The 21,737-nt window shown below is 37.1% G+C and overlaps 1 protein-coding gene across 12 annotated transcripts in view; it reads right to left on the reverse strand.

The window, feature by feature from the left end:
* LOC307181738 (uncharacterized protein) overlaps window positions 1-21,737 on the reverse strand; it is an 817,010-nt gene that overhangs the window by 212,308 nt on the left and 582,965 nt on the right. For all 12 annotated transcript variants that reach the window (XR_013827019.1, XM_079912525.1, XM_079912522.1 and 9 more), the window contains one exon: window positions 651-740. The gene's annotated coding sequence lies outside the window, so the exon portion shown is untranslated. The remainder of the gene's footprint in view (window positions 1-650; window positions 741-21,737) is intronic.

Below are 21,737 nucleotides of genomic sequence, written 5' to 3' on the forward strand. Positions count from 1 at the left end.
TAAAGCAATTATACTCCAATAAAGATGTTAAAAAAGAAAAAAATATGAAAGGGTAACCTTTCTACTTTTATTATAGAAAGTGCAATTTAAACCTATGCAAGTAAATTTGTGTTAAATTCCTACCAGCAAAAATAAATAAATAAATAAATAAAGGTCAAGGCTTTTCCCAGTGATTTTCCCAGTGGGTGATTATAAATGGTAAATAGTTTTTCTTCTGGGTCCTGAAAGACAATACTCTGGGAATGTTTTATGTCAGAATAGGACAGGCCATGGTCCATCTAAGCCTGTATGAAATGACAGGTAACTTCCCTCCTGACTTCTATCAGTCTTCATATTATCAGATGACACTAACAAGCATGATTCTATAGCTTTATATGAGTATGATGAAAAAGACCAAAACAAAACATCTAAGTACTTTTAAAACAGTATTCCAAAACTTAGAAAGTCTCTGGGTTTCTGAAGGATTTTGTAAAGCAAAACAGTGTATATCGAATTTTACTTTCCTACTGAGGATGGTATGTAGTAGAAATGCTTTCCTTTTAGGCAAAAATCTGAAAATAGATGAACTGAGCAGAAAATCTGAGTCAAGGAAGGGTTAAAGTGGAAAGCTGACCATGGCATCAGGGGTATCAAACACCAACAAAATGTACCTGGGGAGAGATGCTCATCTTTGCTTTTCCTTTAATAAAGCTTGGTGGAATATCTCATGACAGATCTCTGCTTCTGTCTCTTTCTTTTCCCTAAATGGAAAAAAAAGAGTATTGATTAATAATGATAAAAATTAATAGTAACAATAAACATAACAACAATAGCAAAATGACAAGAGGGAGTTTCAGTTAAAATGGCAAATTAAAGACACACGTTTATCTCTACCCTCTGCTGAAGCCCTACTGAAATAATGTGATAAAAGACATAACTGCAGAAGAAAAAGAGACTGGGAAAAGGAGGTACCAAAGCAAAACTTTAAATACTGATAAGTAAATAAATGCCACAGGGATGATGCCAAAAAGTGAGCTGGCTGGTGTTGCAGAGTTTCTTAAAGGCTCAGAAATTAGAGTCAACTGTCACCTCTAAAAGTGGAGGTACCAGTATGGCTGAAATAGGAAAACTGAAAGAAATAATTAATATCCTTGATTTCCACCCCCTCTTCTCTCCCTGGCTATTGCCTGGAGGTTCCTTCCCAGAACAGCCTGATCAACAGGGACTCTAGATTCAGGACACTAAGCCTAACTGAGAGCAGGGACATAATCTTGAAAAGGAGGGATGGATAAAAATCTGCACACTTATGGCTACACTCCAACTCCAACTCCTTTCTGCTTTGTTCCCGAAATGCTGATAACCGTTCTTATTAACCCTGAATAAGAGACAGAAGATTTTTTTTTCTGATAAAATAACCAGCCTAAGGCCAATGGGCACATAAGAAAATCCTCAACATCACTAATCATTAGGGAAATGCAAATCAAAACCACAATGAGATACCACCTCACACACATTAGAATGGCTACTATCAAAAAAACAGGCAATGACAAGTGTTGGTGAGGATGTCGAGAAATTGGAATTCATGCATTGTTTGTGGAAATGTAAAATGGTGCAGCTGCTGTGGAAAACAGCACAGTGGTGCTTCACAAAATGCAAAATAAAATTAACATATAATCCAACAATTCCACTTCTGGGTATATATTCCAAAAGAATATCTGAAAGCAGGACCTCAAAGAGATGTTTTTTGTACACCCATGTTCATAGCAGTATTATTCGCAATAGCAAAGGGTAGAGGGAACCCAAGTTCCTTCATCTATCAACAGATGAATGGATGAACAATATGTGAGTCATATATAATTCAGCCTTAAGAATTCTGAGACATGCTACAACATGGATGAACCTTGAAGACATTATGTTAAGTGAAATAAGCCAGGCAACAAAATGGTAAATACTAAATGATTTCACTTACATGAGGAACCTAGAGTAGTCAAATTCATAGAGATAGAAAGTAGAATGATGGTTACCTGGAGGCGGAAAAGGGGAAGGAAGGGAAAAATGAGAAGTTGTTGTTTAATGGGAATAGAGTTTCAGTTTTGCAAGATGAAAGAGTTCTGGAAATCAGCTGCACACCAATGTGCACATACCTAACCCTACTGGTCTGTACTGTACTGTATAATTAAAAATGGTTAAAATTGTAAATTTTATGTTATGTATGTTTTACCACAATTAAAAATTTTAAGAACAACCTGAGAAAAAAGATTTACAGCTGTGTACCTTTCAGGCTGCTCCAACGAAACATCAAGAGCCAGATAACCTCAGGGTGAAGGCCGGCACTCTAGCCTGCTCAGGAACACAAGATATTTTCGTGACTCACTAGTGAAAGCTAAGGATCACCAGATATGAAGAAAGCTTTCAATATGAAAGATAGAGACCAAAACAAACAAGCATAAAAAGACAGCAAAAGCAGTCAATACAGGGTATTTAAATATCCCAATGAAAACCATTTCCATCCTGGAATTCTTTACTAGACAATCTGTCTCTTCCATGCACCTTTTCTCATAAAACTGCTGAAGGGTATGATCCATCTTCAAGATGGAGTAAACGAAGAAAGAGCAGCACATACAGCATAGGAAACAAGGAAATTCCCCAGGGGACCATGAAGGTAGATTGCATGCCTACTGCAGTCTGCAGGCCTAGAAAGCAGCTGGGCCAGTCGTAGCAGAAAGTAGAGGATTTCAGTAGAGATATCTCCAGAACAGCAACAAAACTGGTAGATTACTGATAGGTCTGACTGTACTGAGAATGATCTCAGAGTTCTATCAATGGGCTTGGTAATGGATTAGTGACAGGTATCACGTATGACATAAAACTAAGCAAATGAAAAGAAAACGAGAAGAAATGTAATCACAGTGTACTATGTGGTCCAACTGTGAATAATACAAGTAATAATTATTACAAAGTAATCATTACACTAATAAAAATGATAATATAACTATCAAGAGGATGAGAGGATTGTGTGAGGGGAGTGGGGAATGGAGGAAAGGAAAGTTAAATGCTAAGGAATCACTAAAATTGAGAACTACAAATAATCTGAAATAGTAGGTAAATTGCCAGTTTACAAATTTTGTTATAGCAAGTGTTGGTATATTGAATTTATGTACAAAAAGAGTTATCTGGAATCTTTGAGTGTCTCACCTCTGCTTGCCCTGTATGTGGTCCTAACTTTGTACCTCTCTGGTTGTTTGGGATCATAGCTCAAGAAATTACCCAGGTTGTATGGTTTCTCTGAACTCCACAGTGATGTCACTCATTTGATGCTGTCCTCCCACAGCCAGCCATAACCAGTGTGCAGAGTAATCCAGCAGGCATGACTTCCAGGCAGGGGATTTTCCTGCACATCTGGTCACAGTTGTTAATGATCCTCCTTTGCAACATGATTAATGAGTGCAATGTGTGATTAATGAGTGTGAGTATGTAGTTATTCATAAGGTATTTTGGAAAGTATCTAAGAGTATTGGTCAAAAATATCCTATGCCTGCATAGCTGTCCAGTGGACTAGAAGACCACCCATATCTATGCTTCTCAAAAGTTTACCGAAGTATTCTCAGAAGAAAAGAAAAATAGTACACAAAATAGCCACAAAGTAGCACACTATAAATGTGAAATTTCTCTGGCATCTTGAAGTTTATCTTTAAAAAGTCATTTAAAATTTGCAGGCATGTACATTTATGTTTGCTAAATATGTAAAATTTTAGTTTTTATTTAAATTGACTTTTATTGAGGTACAATTGACATACAGTATTATATTAGTTTCAGGTGTACAAATGGTGATTCAACATTTGTATACATTGTAAAATGGTCACCATACTAAGTCTAGTTACTATCTGTCACCTTACAAATGTAATACAATATTATTGACTATATTTTCCATGTTGTACATTATATTCCCATGACATTTATTTTGTAACTGGAAATTTGTGTTTCTTAATCTCCTTTACCCATTTCACCTCCCCGCAAACTCCCGCCCTTATGGCAACCACCAATCTGTTCTCTGTATCTATGAGTTTGGGGGTTTGTTTTGTTTGTTTGTCTTCTTTTCTTTAGATTTCACGTATAAGTGAAATGATGAGGTATTTGCCTTTCTCTCCCTGGCTTTCTTTTACTTAGTATAATACCCTCAAGGTCTGTCCATGTCACAAATGGCCAAATTTCATTCTTTTTTATGGCTGAGTAGTATTCCATCATATATATATATATATATATATATATATATATATATATATATATGTCACATCTTCTTTATTCAATCATTTGTTTATGGACACTTGGGTTGTTTCTATGTCTTGGCTATTTTAAATAATGCGCAGTGGGCATAGGGGTGCATATATCTTTTCAAATGAGTGTTTTCCTTTTCTTTAGATAGATATTCAGTAGTGGAATTGTTGGATCATATGGTAGCTCTATTTTCAATGTTTTGAGGAACGTCCATACTGTTTTCCATAGTAGCTGCACCAATTTACAATCCCTCCAACAGGGCTGGGGTGTGTTCCCTTTTCTCCACATTCTTACCAGCACTTTCTATTTCTCATCTTTTTGATAACAGCCATTCTGGCAGATGTAAGGTGATATCTCACTGTGATTTTGATGTGCTTTTCCCTGATGATTAGTGATATTAAGCATATTTTCCTGTACCTTTTGGCCATCAGGATGCTTTCTTTGGAAAAATGCCTATTCAGATCCTTAGGGAAAAAATCCTCTGAAAAAAATTGGATTGTTTGTTTTTAGTTATTGAGTTGTATAAGTTCCTTATATATAGGATATTAACCTCATATCAGAAATGTGATTTGCAAATAACTTCTCCCATTAAGTTGTCTTTGCATGGGGCAATGTCATGGAGTGTCACAACTGCCCACGTGCACAGACTTTAGCTAGGGAACAATATAATGCTGCCACTGTTCCCATTCGCCCACCCCTGCCAGGGAGCAGGGAAGTGCTGCAACTGCCTGTCCTATTTGGCTCCAGCAAGGCATCGGGATAGTGCCTGAACTGACGACTCCCTTCCATCTGTTTTAGAAAGGTTGGGGAGGGGGGCTGGGGAGGGTGCCACATCCAAGCTTGCAGCTTACACCACCAGGTTAGGTTGAGGGAGCAATAATAGCATTTGCCAGCGCCTCTGTCACCAGGGGGCATTTTGACTACCCGTGCCCCACCTCCAGCCAATGTTTTTAGATTAGCAAATGAATCTCCTTTCATATAGTCTAGGCTTCTTTCAAACTGCTGTTTTTTTCACTGGGTCTCAGGCCAAGTGAGACCTCATGCAAGCCCTTGAAGAGGGGAATCTCGGTTTCCTACAGCACTTAGGTCCCTTGGATGTCAGCCCTGTTGCTTTTCTAAGCCAGACATTTTGGGGGCTTGTCTCTTCAGTACAGCTCCTGGGGTTGGGGTGCCTGATGTGTGGCACCAACCCCTCTCTCCTCCAGGAGAAGCACCTGCCTGGTGAGATCCCTCCCTACAGTGTGCTGATGCACCAGGGATGGGTCTTGATGTGGTACTTTTATTCCTTATTGTAGGGAGCAGTTCATCTAGTTTTCAGATATTCTTCAAGGATAATATCCACATATAGCTATAGATTTGGTGTGTTCCTGGGAGGAGATGAATTCAGAATGAGTGCCTATGCTGTCATTTTGGACTCCCCATAAAATTTTAATAGCTAACATTTACTGAACATTTGGGGGCGTGCTGTGTCTAATACTTTACAATATCTTTTCTTTGCACAGTAGATATCAAAGGTAAATGCATATTTCAATTCTATACAATAGGAAAGGAAATAAAAAGAAAGCATCAATTACTTTTTAGACAAAAAATTTTATAGTTGGACAGAACCTCTAAGGTAATTGAATACATTAATTGAAACTAATTGCTGGAGTTTATATTTTTCTCTTCGAAATTTATTTTTTTGTTTTATTCAATTTGTTTAAACTAAAACAAAACAAAACAAAAACCAGTTCACCCATTAACTGTTTCTTACTTGATCTTAATGGCCATTTTAAGAGATATTTTCTAATCTCATTTTATAGATAAGGAAACAGAAACACAGAAAGGCTAAGTAATTTTCCAAAGGTCATACAGCTAGTAAGAAGTGAAAAAAGAGTTTAAATATTGCAGTGCAATTTGTATGCATGCAGGCTCTGTATTCAGATTCTTTGTAATAATTTAGTCTTTTATAACTGCCTCTCTTATGTGTGGTCTTCAGTTTTTCATTTATGGGTATGAGAACTACAATTTGAAAAGCATAAATCTATTTTATCTACTTCCATTCATGATGGCAGAGGCTAATAAAATCAACAGCAAGAAGGTCACCACATTTAAAAAATACTGGTCAGCAAATAACTGATTTGATTAAAAAAGAAACAACAGATATTATCATAATCCCAACATTAATACTATAAATATCTTTGTGCCCTTAGTAGAGGATCACTTTGGAAGCAGTAGGCTAAGGCTAGGTCTTCTTTTGCTCTATTGATAACACACTTTACTTGCTAGGCTCCTAGAGCTCATGTAGATGGGATTTATTGACAGTCTACCATGTGCCAATCACTCGGCTAGCTGTGTGTGTGTGACATTTTACTCCCACACACAGCTCTTTGAAGCAGGTATTATTTTTGTACCCATTTTACAGATTAAAAAAGTACAGCCCTTGGGAGGACAAGTAATTTGCTTAAGATTACTCAACTAATGAATCATAGGAGCAGGAGTCTTGCAAGCTCGAACAGTTGGACTCAGCAACTCGTGCTTTTAACAATTATTTTATATCGCTGACCCCCTTCACCATCTTTTGTCCTCATATTTGATAATGCAAAAGCCAAATTTAATGGTCATTTTCAACCTTCCATTTTTATGTCTTTAGCAGTATATGGATTCCCACCCACTCCATGCTATAGAGTTTGTTATCTTTGCATCAACTGCTAACCTATGTTGTGGGATTCAGTGGGTAAAAGTGCTGTACTTTCTTGGAGCCTTCAGTGTGGTGTATGGCCAGAGTGCTTCTGTGTACCCAAGAGCTTTTGACCAGAAAGGTGGCCTTTTGAGTCAGAAAAGCTAACTGGAATGGACTTCCCAGCCAGAATATCAAAGTTCTTTCATGCATTACATCGAAGTCCTTCAGTGATGTTTCAAGATCAAAACAGCAATTTAAGGATGATTTCAGCTCTTTCAACAAAATTGTTAGCTCAGTTGTCTAAGGCAGAGGTTTCTCATCCTCAGCACTATTGATATTTTGGACTCAATAATTCTTTGCTAGGTGGGGGCTGTCCTGTGAATTGTAGGATATTTATCAATAGTAGCATCCCTGGACTCTACCACCAGATGCAGGTAAAGTTATGATAAGCAAAAGTGTCTCTAGACATTGCTAAATATTCCTTGGTTGGGGGTGGGGGGACAAAACTGCCCCCAGCCAAGAAACACTGGTCTAAGATAAGATTCTTTCTACATACATTTCCAAGCAAAAGCTCATCGGGTGTTATGTTGTTTTATTTATTTCAGAATAACACCTTCTAGGCTGACTTCAACATAAAGCTTACTCAGGTTAAATTTACATCTACTAAGAGACTAAGAGAAAGTAATCACTATATTGCTCTTCTTTGTTTTTCAGTGCTTACTACCATCTTTAAATTGTATATGCCCATGCCCCCAAATCACACGTCCCTCACACACATCAAGCACCAAACCTCAAAATTCACCTACAAAGCCATCATCTCCTCCTAAACATCCTACAGGAACTTCAAGACAAAGTGTCCCACACTGAACTCATTCTCTGCCTCCACAAATGTCCTCTTTGTTCCTCACTCCCAGGATAAAATTGGTGTCCAGATATTTTCTATTTGATTTCCTTAAGGGCTCTCAAATCTGACCTTTGGCATCCACATGGACTTCCCCCGTTGGGAAATGAGTGTGACTTCCTCCGTTCACACTCATTTCCCATTCAAATTGCCACAGGAGCCTGCTGACTAGTCCTTCTACCTCCAGGCCATTGTCCACACTGTTGCCCCAGTTAACTCTCTAAAACACAAATCTCATTCTTTCCCTCCTGTGAAATTATTCCAAACCCCCTTAGCTGGGCTTTCGAATACCTTCACAAAGTAGCCCTTGCTTTCTTCCATCTTATAACAATACATTAGTGAGGATTACATTTGCTGCTAGAATAAAGGCACCAAAAGAACCTGAGACAGATATTAAGTACATAAAACATATATCCTATTGTATTCAAGTAATGGTTGTGCGTACTGTAACAGGTTTGAAGATGTAAACGCCTGAGGTTTATGTGCCTTTTATATTAGGAAAGATGTGAATTTCAGTACACACTCTCAGGTATGCCCAAAACTCAACCTATTTTCTCTATAAATGAATCTAATTTCTATTTTAGATTTTCTCCTTTATTTTTCCACTTTTTCTCATATGTTGCATCTAAGTTTTGAGCACTTAAGTAAGTCACATAGTTTTTAGTGCAAAATAAGACATTTTCTATGGTGAAAGGATCTGCTATTTAACAATTATGCACAAGGCAACCAGTATAAATCAGGAATATTCCAGGTAAATGGAGAAATATGGTCACCTTTGACTTAGGTAATGTTAGTCTAGTAGTAGCGGGGTGTGGGTATCTGGAGAGTATTCAGTCACCATCTTTCCATACAAGATGTACAGATAATATTACATCCAGATGTCCAGAAGAAAAAAAAAAATGTTCTGCCTCATTCTATCTGGTCTTTGGTCATCTGTCCATTCATCTCTCAGCTGCTTTCACCCTCTTTTCTAGCAATAGGCATCTCTAGTCTGGCTAATAGTCAGGTCCTCTCTAAGCTCTCCTGAGGTGGACAGAAAAGATTTAACTCTATTGTTCTTCACTGGAACATGATTATGCCTATCTCAGGCATTTCTATGCAACCATGTCTGTGTCATGCTACATGCTGCAACATTTTGTGAACATGCAGTCCTCTTGAGCTCCACCCAGAAAACAGGTCTCCACCCTCCACCGTTCTTGAATGCTGAATTCTCTCAGGTTTCTATTCACCACCCCACCCCTAACTAGGAAACAGACTATGCATGAGACACAGGATTGCTTTTTCAGGAATCCATCTGAATCTAAGTTATTTGTCATCTTCTCTTTGCCCTCCCCATGTAATCTTTACCTCTTTGGCAGTGAGATAGCCTGACTTGTTATCTATTTTCTTAGATTTGTTGTTTGTGACACAAACTTTTTACCCTAGTATTATAGGGCTAAAGACTTTAAAATGCAAACTCCTATTGACACTTAAAGTTGTTTTCTTTACTCATGTGTCTTGCCATCTTTCCCCTAAGACAATGAATACTGCTGACAATAGGGTGAAAAGCAAAAACTCCAAAAGCAATACAACCCAAATCCTTGATAAGTATAAAAGCATATCCAATTTTTTCATCTACTAAAGACAAATGAATTCAAGATTAGAAGAAAAGAGTATGGGAACTGCAATGGTTAATTTTGTATGTCAACTTGGCTAGGCAATGGTGACCAGTTATTTGGTGAAATACCAGTCTGGGTCTTGCTGTGAAGGTATTTTTTAGATATGATTAATTTTGGTAGACTTTGAGTAAAGCTGATGAATGTGGGTGAGTGCCTTCTAATCAGTTGGAGACTTTAAGAGCAAAGTCTGAGGTTTCCCAAAGTAGAAGGAATTCTCTTCAAGACTGCAGCACAGGAACGCTGCCTGAGTTACCAGCCTGCTGCCCTGTCATACGGACTTCAGACTCTCCAGAACCAGCCCCCACAATTTCATGAACCAAGTTCTTAAATCTCTCTCTCTCTCCCCATCTCTATCTATCCTATTTGTTCTGTTGCTCTAGAGAACCCTAACTAGTACAGGTGTATAAATGGAGTTTTATTGAATTGTACACATCAGTAGACCTGAATTGTTATACATAGCCCATGGTGATCAGCAAAAATTTTCGATAGTGGCAGAGAGAGTGAGTGAAGTCTGTTTAGAAATCTCAGTCTTGGCAGGACTTAAGGAGTAAGGGGTGATCCATGCTGTCAAAATCTATATGAAGTTAAAGGAGAAAAAATAATTTCAATAAAGCTTCTGTGGAGAGTCACTGCAACCAGACTGATTAGGTCCAGTTGAAAAGCAAATGTTAAAAATAGGTAAAATGAGAAGAGAGATCACTAATTCTAAGACTTGAGCACTCAAAGTAAAAAGGACGGAAGAGAAGAGCAATAGTTAGAAAGAACTACCAAGTCAAGTTTCAGTTTCTCAATTATTTGGCTTGAGAGTAGGGCTATCAATCCAGAAATCATCACTTTTTCCCCTGCCAAGAAGGAGGCCCTGAGACACTGATGGTGAAGGAGCCTAGTTTCTTCCTTAGGCTAACAGTGAGAATTCCATAGAGTACCACTATTTGCTTGGTTGAACAGTAGCTGATGGAGAAGAGTTCAATGATACCAAGATAAAGTGATGGGCACATCTCTCTAATGGCTTCTTACAGAAGCTTGAAGGACAGGAAGCTAATGAACACAGGTGGGTAACACAACTGGCCAAGCCAAGTAATTCAGGGTCCAGATGATTATCCTAAAAGGAGATTTCAAAATTAAAATGGAAACATAAAGACGTTGCATTATATCACGTTTTCTACGAATAAAATGTGTACACTTCCAATGGTAATGGTTGCACTCTCAGAAGATAATAGCATGTACGTTACATGTTTTAAAATCAAAATATTACACTCTAGTAATTTTTTTAACTTCTTGTGGTCTAACTTTGTTAATGATTCCCTCATGGAAATTCTTTCCTTGCTGTTGACCTTGACCTTAGTAAGAAAAATCATCATCTTTCTATTTTTAAGCCTTGTCAGCAAATATCTTCCTTTCTTCTTCCAGTCCACTCTGGATTATAAAGCAAAAACAGTAAAATATGGAGCAAAGTATAGCAAAAAAAAAAAAGTCATTTACACTGCTATTCTGACAGCTATTATCAGCAATAACTATCTTTTCTAAGCTGTTCAAAAGTGAGTCCACACCGATAAGTGGAAACATTTTTTATAAGTGCTGTATAATAATATCTGACATGTATATAGCACCTTTCATCTGCAAGAATCCCGAAGTACCATGTGGAGTATCCTGGGATCATGTCACCTACTAAAGAAATACAACAATCTCTGGAGTACATGTAATATTCCACAGTACTGGTATTCTTGGGGATAGGGCAAAAGTAAATACATTTTGCTCTTCAGAACCTACCTAGTCTCTCCAGAACCAACCTGGCTTACCCTCTAGTTTCATATGTACAACCCGTGGCCCAAGAAGGTAAACTCTACTATTTCTTCCTTTTCTGCTTCCATGGGAAGGCTGATTCTTGAACAACTGTGGGTTGTTCAAACCTTATCTAAGCACTGATTTGTTCGGACTGCTCTTTATTTATAAACGAGCTTGTGGAAATTAATTAAAACCTAACATTAGTAGAAATGCCTTTGAAACTTGAACCACTTTTTAAAATTGAAGTATAGTTGATTTACAATGTTGTGTTAGTCTCTGGTGTACAACAAAGTGATTCAGTCATTCCTCTATATACATTCTTTTTCAGATTCTTTTCCATTATAGGTTATTACAAGATATTGAATATAGTTCCCTGTGCTATACAGTAGGTCCTTGTTGTTTCATCTATTTTACGTACAGTAGCATGTATTTGTTAATCCCAAATTCCTAACTTATCCCTCTCCCTGCTAACCCCTTTGGTAACCAGAAGTTTGTTTTCTATGTCCATGAATCAGTTTTTGTTTTGTAAATAAGTTCATTTGTATCATTTTTTTAGATTCCATACATAAGTGATATCATATGATATTTGGCTTTCTCTGTCTGACTTACTTTACTTAGTGTGATAATTTCTAGGTCCATCTATGTTGCTGAAAATGGCATTATTTCATTCTTTTTTATGGCTGAGTAATATTCCATTATATATATGTACCACATCTTCTTTATCCATTCATCTGTCCATGGACACTTGGGTTGCTTCCATGTCTTGGCTATTGTAAATACTGCTGCTATGAACATCAAGGTGCATGTATCCTTCCAAATCAGATTTTTTATCTTTTCCAGATACATGCCCAGGAGTGGGATTGCTGGATCATATGGTAGCTCTATTTTTAGTTTTTTTAAGGAACCTCCATACTATTCTCCGTAGTAGCTGTACCAATTTACATTCCTACCAACAATGTAGGAGGGTTCCCTTTTCTCCACACCCTCTCCAGCATTTATTGTTTGTAGACTTTTTGATGATGGCCATTCTGACTAGTGTGAGGTGATACCTCATTGTGGTTTTGATTTTCATTTCTCTGATAATTAGCAATGTTGAGCATCTATTCATGTGCCTGTTGGCCACCTGTATGTCTTCTTTGGAAACATATCTATTTAGGTCCTCTGCCCATGTTTTGATTGGATTGTTTGTTTTTTCATATTGAGCTGTATAAGTTGTCTGAACATTTTGGAAATTAATCCCCTGTCAGTTGCCTCATTTGCAAATATTTTCTCCCATTCCATAGGTTGTCTTTTTGTTTTGTCTATGGTTTCCTTTGCTGTGCAAAAGCTTATAAGTTTGATTAGGTTCCATTTATTTATTTTTGCTTTTATTTCTTTTGCCTTGGGAGACTGACTTAAGAAAATATTGCTATGATTTGTGTCAAAGAATGTTTTGCCTATGCTGAACCAATTTTGACACTTACTTCTGTTACCTTCTATCTGTAGATTTGGGGCAGGTTTCTTAATTTCTCTCAGCTTCATTTTTTAAAATGGAGATGCTAATATTATACTTAGTCCAAAATGATCTTATAAATTTACAGTGACTAGCAGAGTAGTTATGATAGTGTAGGCACAAAATGAATGTGTTTTTCTTCATTTCCACAATATATGTCTATAGGAAACAGTGTATGTCTGTTGATTAAATCAAGGTGGGGGGTTAGAGAGTGAGGGTTCTATTATTTCTTAATAGAGAAGTTAACTTTAGTAATGGACACATGAATTTGATTTCACAATCTTTGGGTTTATCAGTTACTTGATGCCTCCAATTAACCCTGTATACTCAAAGGAAAAACAATAACCCCTACTCTCCTTACTAAAGACTTAGGATAAATTGAATAGTGTTTGTAATACAGTTCTGCTTCCTCAGAAAATGGCAGAAAATGGTGCTGTGTAAAGATAATGCAACATTACTCTGGTTATGATTGTTGACCAAAAGCAAAGTAGAAAGAAATTAATGAATGTAAGGAAAATATTCACAGAGTTTATAGTAAACAGTTTATATTAGTGTAAAGTAAATGAAAAGGAGTACAAATGCTATCTTAAAATGACCCCCATCACTCTCCTACCCTTCATTGTAAAAGATCGGAGGAATAGAGAAAACCAATAGAGGGCGAGCCACCTGATTTTTCTAGACTACATAAGATATTCATTTAGCAAATAGTTATTAACAACTCATTCTTCAAAGCATGGCAACATTTCATTCTCAGGTCAAACAAAAAGATACTCAGTTCAACTATTATTCCTTGGTACCTACAACAGAAAAGTGCCATGCTTAGTCTCAGTAATAATGAGCTAGAAAGATGAGAAAACCTTCATCCTCCAAGAAAGGGACCCACAGCTATGTCATAAAAGACAAGATGTTAAAAGTTATGACATAACTGTAAAAAGCATGAGCTTTGGAACTGGCTAGTTATCTAAAAAACAGCTCTGCATTTACTAGCTTTATGATTTTCTCTAAATTCTCTGTTTCCTCATACTTAATTCAGAGATATTTTAAGCACGTGATAAGTTTACATGAGAAAGTACTTTCCAAAGGGCCTGGCCTGTGGTATTCGCTCAATATACATTAACTTTAAAAATGTTAAAATTTTTGTCATTATTTACTAATAATTGAGGGTATAATGAATTTAGATCAGTGACTCTCAACTGGGAGTGATTTTGACCTCCAGGAACATTTAGTGATATCAGAAGATATTCTGGGTGTCAAACTTGGGGGAATGGAGAGGGAAAGGACAACTACCCAGTGGGTAGAGAGAGGTCAGGGATGCTATTAAACATCCTGCTCTAAACAGGACAACCTCCCACAATGAAGAATTACCCGGCCCCAAATGTCAATAGCCCCAAAGTTCAGAAACCCTGATTTAGAGAAAAGTTATCTATTTATCTATCTGCCTCTCTATCTAGTATCTATGTATCCATTCAGCCATCAATCAAAATTGGTTTTTATCAACTAAACTAATTTAGTTGCTGTTAGGTTGATTGAGAATTAAAACAAAACAAAACAAAAAACTAAAAAAACCACTACATCTCTAAAATGAAGTTTAGAGTAGGTTAGGTGTGAATCCTAGAGATGAGAACAGAACCTAGGATCCAGAAAAAATATTGGTACTGCTGGTGATCAAACACTGAAGTCCATTATTATTAAAACAATAAACATAGAAACCATGGTATTGCTATTGGAAAGTATAACAATATTAGTGATACTTGCTACTCTGTCAAGGAAGGGAGAACAGAAAAAAAAAGAAAGAAAAAAATCAGTCAAAACAGAGGCTACTAAGGCCAATGAATCTCTTATGGAGAGTGACATGTTTTAAGCCCAGCCTCAGGAGCCTGCTACTTTACTAAAGGGAAAATGAGAAAACCTGAAATACCATAGAAAGAATTTCTGGTCTGTCTCCTGGGGGAATGGGCCTTCCATTCAAGTAAATAGCTCTTTTTGATATAGAGAGTGAGAAAGAGAAGGATGTAACAATACAATCGGTCTCCCGTGGTGCAGATGGTAGGTAGAGAGGCTGACAAAACTTGTAGCTGAATGTCTGGTCTTGGGAGGGCAGGAAGCCCCAGGAAAGCAGCCAGGAGCCAAAGGGAATGAATGCAGCAGAGTTTAACCTGGAAAGGAGTGAATGCACAGGGAGGGCCAGGATCCCTGAATTGTGTTTTATGTAACTGCAGTTAAGAAAGCTGCAGATGAGAAAAGGAACTGGACTAGGGTAAGGAGTGTTGGGCAAAGGGGAAGTAATCTCTCTTAAAAGGATTTGTAGCCAGGGCCCAAAGCTCTAAAAATATCATACACAGATATTGAGTAATCATAGAGAAAATTCCTAAGTGCAGTTAGAATACAGAGAATAGGAAGGATCATCCCAACTGTCTGAGACAGCAGGACAGAGGCACTTTGAAATATTCTAGCCTAAAGACTTTTTACCCACTCACTGTGCTTTTGGAAGAGTTGACAGTAAAGCTTAGCAGGTTTGATTATAATTAGTTTTCATATTCATGTCTCACAAGAATGTTCAAATGCAGCAAATATGTGCCTCTGCTATGACCTTAAATACAGGTCTAGGTATTTAAGATCAGAGTCAGGGTCTAGTGGGATGAGGTGCAATGTTGATAGTGGCATAGGGTAGGGCATAGGGAGACAAGCATAAACTTCAAGGTAAATATTAAGCTTCAAGGTAAATAAAATAAATATTTTAAATACATATATGATACTCTGAATCTAGAGAAGACAGAAAAATTAAATCTCACTGGAGGAATTGTGAAAAGTATCACAAAGGAGGTGACATTTGAACTAAACTTTTATCCTTCCATATGATGAAGACATTCTAAGGCAAATATATTTTTGATTATAGCTAGTGTTAGCACTTGAACAAGTTAGTAAGTACAACATGTCTGGAGCCTGAACTCACATCTGGGACCTAGAGAGAAGAGAATTCAGAAAAGAGAAAAATTGCTAGTATAACATAAAGGTACCCAAATTTGGACAAATCGGCAATTTTCCTGATTGAATCTATGTTAAGAAAAAAAAAAATATCAGGCCAAGGAGTTACTACAGAAATGGGTATGAATGGGCATTCATGGACTTTGTTCATCAGAGAGACCCGTAGCTCTCCACTTAGCTCTCAGTTAGAAGAGGGCAGAGAAGCTATTGGCAGCCCCCCTAGTAACAACCAGGAATAAGGGAAGAGAGAGAAAATCTGTACATTTGCAACATTTGCAACCTAAGGCCACTTAATATAGAGGCAAATAAGACTTTTATGCCTAAAAATCTTATTCTATTTTATAAATTGTCAATTAATTAATGCTCATAAGTAAAGACTCTGAGTCAAAGTGAAAGACAAATATTAGGCAGTAATGGCTATTTAAAAGCTAAGGTAGGGAGATGCAAAAGGGAAGAGATATGGGGATATATGTATATGTATAACTGATTCACTTTGTTATAAAGCAGAAACACACCACTGTAAAGCAGTTATACTCCAATAAAGATGTTAAGGAAAAAAAAGCTAAGGTAATATGTAATATATTTTAGACATATAGGTAAAAGAGACTTTTGTTTTCCAGTTCCACTTGTAATGAGCTTGGAAGTTGCCAGTCAATCCTAACAAAAAGTAAAAAGTTGAACAGACTGAAAAATCAACAACTCTTCTTGGATCCATAAGAGAGGGAAGAAAACAGGGCAAACCTCTGAGACTGGAGAGACAGACAGGCAAATTCAGGGAGTCACAGCTGACCCGAGCAGAAACTCAGGATTGGAAATGGCCAGGGGAACCTGTACTGGGTAGGAAAACCTGAAATGTAATTGACAAATTGCTGGAGGCTCAGTGGACAACTCTGAGAGTTAAAAGCTTTAGGGGGAACCCAGTCATCGAACATCCCTCACAATATTGTCAGATTTACCTCTAGGAGCTTAACCAGATCCCCACAGTATATCAGAGAAAAATTCCCTCATGCCTCTGGCAGGGGGAGGGAAAAAGGAACCATATTTAAATACACCAGAGCACTCTGTTCTCTTTAAGAAGGGCTGCCCCTAAGAGAAAGAAGTGCTCCAGAGCCTAGCCTGCTGGGGTATTATAAGAGCCTAACTGACCTGGGGAAAAGAAATACACAACTCCAGCCCACTCTAGCCATCCTGTCCCACTTAAAGTGGGGAATAAAAGAAAAACAAAACAAAAAAGCCCTGAGAACCATTTGTGAAGTTCACAGTCCAGAGACACAGGCTCACTAAAAGACTCAGACCTAATCATAAGATTAGAGAATTCTTCCCCTACCCCCACAATTCACCATCACATTAATAAAGGCCTATTTACAGGGGTTCCTTTGACCTGGTACATCATGTTCAGCTATAAAGAAAATAAAAGTTACAAGTCATACCAAAAGGCAAAAAGCACAATTTGAAGAGACAAAGCAAGCATCAGAACCAGACATGGCAGAGATATTGGAATTGTCAGGCCAGGAATTTAAAACAACTGTGATTAATATGCTAAGGACTCTAACGGATAAAGCAGACAGCATGCAAGAACATATGGGCAATGTAAGCAGAGAGATGGAAGTTCTAAGAAAGAACCAAAATATAAATGCTACAGATAAAAAAATAAAACCACTGTAACAGACATGAAGAATACCTTTGATGGGCTTATTAGCAGACTGGACATGGCTGAAAAAGGATATCTGAGCTATGGAATATATCAATAGAATCCTTGAAAACTGAAAAGCAAAGAAAATAAATACTGAAAAAAATAAAAAAACAGAACAGAATATCCAAGGACTATGGACTAGCTACAAAAGGTAAAACATACACGTAATGAAAATATCAGAAAGAGAAGAAAGATTGAAAGGTGCAGAAGAAATGTATGAAACAATAACAACTGTGAGTTTCCCCAAACAATAACATCTGAGAATTGTCAGATATCAAACAATAGATCCAGGGAGCTCAGAGAACACCAAGAAGGATGAATGGCAAAAAAACCCAAAACACACACACACACACACACACACACACACACACACACACACACAAAATTACACTTAGGCATATGATTTTCAAATTACAGAAAATGAAAGATAAAGAAAAAATTTTAAAGAAGCAAAAGGGAAAACAACAACAAACACACCTTACTTATAGAGGAACAATGATAATAAAAGATGCAAAAATCTTCAAAAAAATACTAGCAAATCGAATCCAAGGAAGTATAAAAATAATTATACACCTCAGCCAAATGGTATTTATTCCAGATATGTAAGGCTGGTTCAACATTTTAAAATCAAGTAACATAATCCATCATATCAATAGACTAAAAAAGAAAAATCATATGATCATATCAATAGATGCAGAAAAAGCATTTGCAAAATACTTTCCCATTCATGATAAAAACTCTCAGTAAACTAGGAATGTAAGAAAATTTTCTCAAGTTGATAAAGAATATCTACCAAAAACTTCAGTTAACATTATGTGAAAAACTTGAAGCTTTTCCACTATGATCAGGAACAAAGCAAGGATCCCCTCTCACCACTCCTTTTCAACACCATCTGGAAGTTCTTGCTAATGCAACAAGGCAAGAAAAGGAAATAAAAAGTATATGGATTGAAAAGGAAGACATAAAACTGTCTTTGTTTGCAGATGACATGATTGTCTACGTAGAAAATCTGAAAGAATTAAAAACAAACAAACAAACAAAAGTACTTCCTAGAACTGGTGAGCGATTATAGTAAGGCTGCAGGATACAAGGTTCATATACAAGTCAATTGCTCTCCTATATACCAACAATGAATAAGTGGAATTTGAAGTTAAAAACACAATATTATTTACATTAGCACCCCAAAATATGAAATATTTAGGTATACAGCTAATGAAATATGTATAAAACCTATAAGAGGAAAATTATAGAACTCTGATGGACAAAATCAAAGAACTAAATAAATGGAGAAATATTCCATATTCAAGGACAGGAAGAGTCAATATTGTCAAGATGTCAATTTTTCCTGATCTGATATATAGATTAAATGCAATCTCAATAAAAATCCCAGAAAGTTATTTTATGGATATCAACAAACTCATTCTAAAGCTTGTATGGAGAGGCAAAAGACCCAAAATAGCCAACACAATATTGAAGGGGAAGAACAAAGTTGGAGGACTGACACTATACAACTACAAGACTTACTATAAAGCTACAACAATCGTGACAGTGTGGTATTGGCAAAAGAACAGACAAATAGGTCAATGGACAGAACAGTGAGTCCAGAAGTAAACCCCCCAAAATATAGTCAACTGAGTTTTGACAGAGGAGCAAAGGCAATTCAACGGAACAGATAGCCTCTTCAACAAATGATGCCAGAACAACTGAACATCCACATACAAAAAAAAATGAATCTAGACACAGACATTATACCCTTCACAAAAATTAGCTCAAAATGGATTTTAAACCTAAATGTAAAATACAAACTTATAAAACCCCTGGAATATAACAGAGGAAAAAAACCTAAATGACCTTGGTTATGGAGATGTCATTTTAGATATGACAACAAAGACATGATTCATGAAATTAATAATGATATGGACTTCATTAAAGTTAAAAACCTCTGCTCTATGGAAGATAATGTCAAGAGAATGAGAAAGACAAGCCATAGACTAGGAGAAAATATTTGTAAAATACACATTTGATATACAAAGAACTCTTAAAATGCAACAATAAGAAAACAAACAACCAGATTAAAAATGGGTCAAAGACTTTAAACAGATACCTCATTAAAGAAGATATATGGAAGGCAAATAAGCATATGAAAAGATGCTCTACATCATATGTCATCAGGGAAATGCAAATTAAAACAACATGACATACTACTTCATACCTATTAGAATAGCCAAAATCTGGAACAACGATAACACCAAATACCAATTAGGATGTGGAGCAACAGGAAATCTTTTCATTGCTGGTGGTAATGTAAAATAGTACAGACACTTTGGAAGGCAGTTTGGTGGCTTCTCACAAAACTAAACATACTCTTACGATACTATCCAGCAGTCATGCTCCTTGGTATTTATCCAAAGGAGTTGAAAGCTTATTGTTCACCTGCCAATGCAGGGGACACGGGTTCGAGCCCTGGTCCGGGAAGATCCCACATGCCGCAGAGCAACTAAGCCCATGTACCACAACTACTGAACCTGTGCTCTAGAGCCCACGAGCCACAACTACTGAAGCCCGTGCACCTAGAGCCCATGCCCTGCAACCAGAGAAGCCACCGCAATGAGAAGTCCGCACACCACAATGAAGAGTAGCCCCCCCTCACCACAACTAGAGAAAGCCCGTGCACAGCAACGAAGACCCAACACAACCAAAAATAAATAAATAAATTTCTAAAAACCCCTGCACATAGACATTTATAGCAGATTTATTCATAATTGCCAAAACTTGGAAGCAATCAGGAAGTCCTTTAGTAGGTGAATGGGTAAATAAACTGTAATACATACAGACAGTGGAATATTATTTAGAGCTAAAAAGAAATAACCTTTAAAACAATAAAAAGACATGGAGGAATCTTAAGTGCACATTGCTAAGTGAAAGAAGCCAATCAGAAAAGCCTACATACTGTATGATTCCAACTATAGGACATTCTTGAAAAAGCAAAAATACAGACATAATAAAAAACATCAGGGGTTGCTAGGGGGGTGAGATGGGGGTGGTGTGGTGGTGGAGCAGAGATGAATAGATAGAGTACAAAAAAATTTTAAGGCAGTGAAAATACCCTGTATGATATTACAAACATGGACACGTGTCATTATACATTTATCTAAACCCATAGAATGTACAAGGGTGAGCCCTAATATAGATAATGGACTTAGGGTGATAATGATGTGTCAATGTATGTTTATCAATTATAACGAATGTACCACTCTGGTGGGGTTGTTGATTATGAGGGAAGCTACGGATGTGTGATGGCAGGACATATATGGAAAATATCTGTACCTTCCTCTCAATTTTGCTGTAAACCTAAAATTCCTCTTAAAAAATGTTTAAAAATATATTTAAAGGAGGAGACATTTCAACTTTTCCAGGCTAAAGCCTAAATAAGAAGTTGGTTCATTAAGAACAAGTCATATGCGAAATTTTGAAAAAGAACAATAAGTGGTACCCCTAATATCTGAAAATAAAATATATTATAAAGCACCGATAATTAAAACAGTGTGGTATTGGTTCAGGAATAGGTGGACAGATCAATGGAATAGGACAAATTTCCAAAAGGAAACCCAGGTGTATAGGGACATTTAAAATATGATAACGATGATGCCTCAAATCAATGAGGTGAAGATGGACATTTTATTAAAAGGTTTTTAGGACCACTGGTAGCCACTTGGAATAGATGACGTTCTACCTATTCCTCATATTGCTTACCAGTATAAACTCCAAATACACCAAAGTGTTTTTTTTTTTTTTTTTTTTGCGGTACGCGGGCCTCTCACTGTTGTGGCCTCTCCCGTTACAGAGCACAGGCTCCGGACGTGCAGGCTCAGCGGCCATGGCTCACGGGCCCAGCCGCTCCGTGGCATGTGGGATCTTCCTGGATCGGGGCATGAACCCATGTCCCCTGTGTCGGCAGGCGGACTCTCAACCACTGCACCACGAGGGAAGCCCCAAAGTTTTTAAATGGAAAAATGAAACCATAAATGTATTTATAGAAAGCATGTGTGAATTCTTTCATAAACTGAGAGTAGGAAACTATAACTTGTGTGACAAAGAAAAAAAAAGTCAAGAGCAAAATTCAAAAAGAAGTGACAAACTGGGAAAAATATTTGCAACTCCTAGAAACTGGAAAAAAAGTGAATAACAACCCACCAGAAAAATGATTAAAAGATATGAATAGAGACCACAGAAAAAGTAATGCAAATGGCCTTTAAACATATGAAACAAAAGCACAACTTCACCCAGAGAGGCTATATTGACATTCT

This window comes from Stenella coeruleoalba, assembly GCF_951394435.1.
Source record: "Stenella coeruleoalba genome assembly, chromosome: 2".
NCBI lineage: Eukaryota > Metazoa > Chordata > Mammalia > Artiodactyla > Delphinidae > Stenella > Stenella coeruleoalba.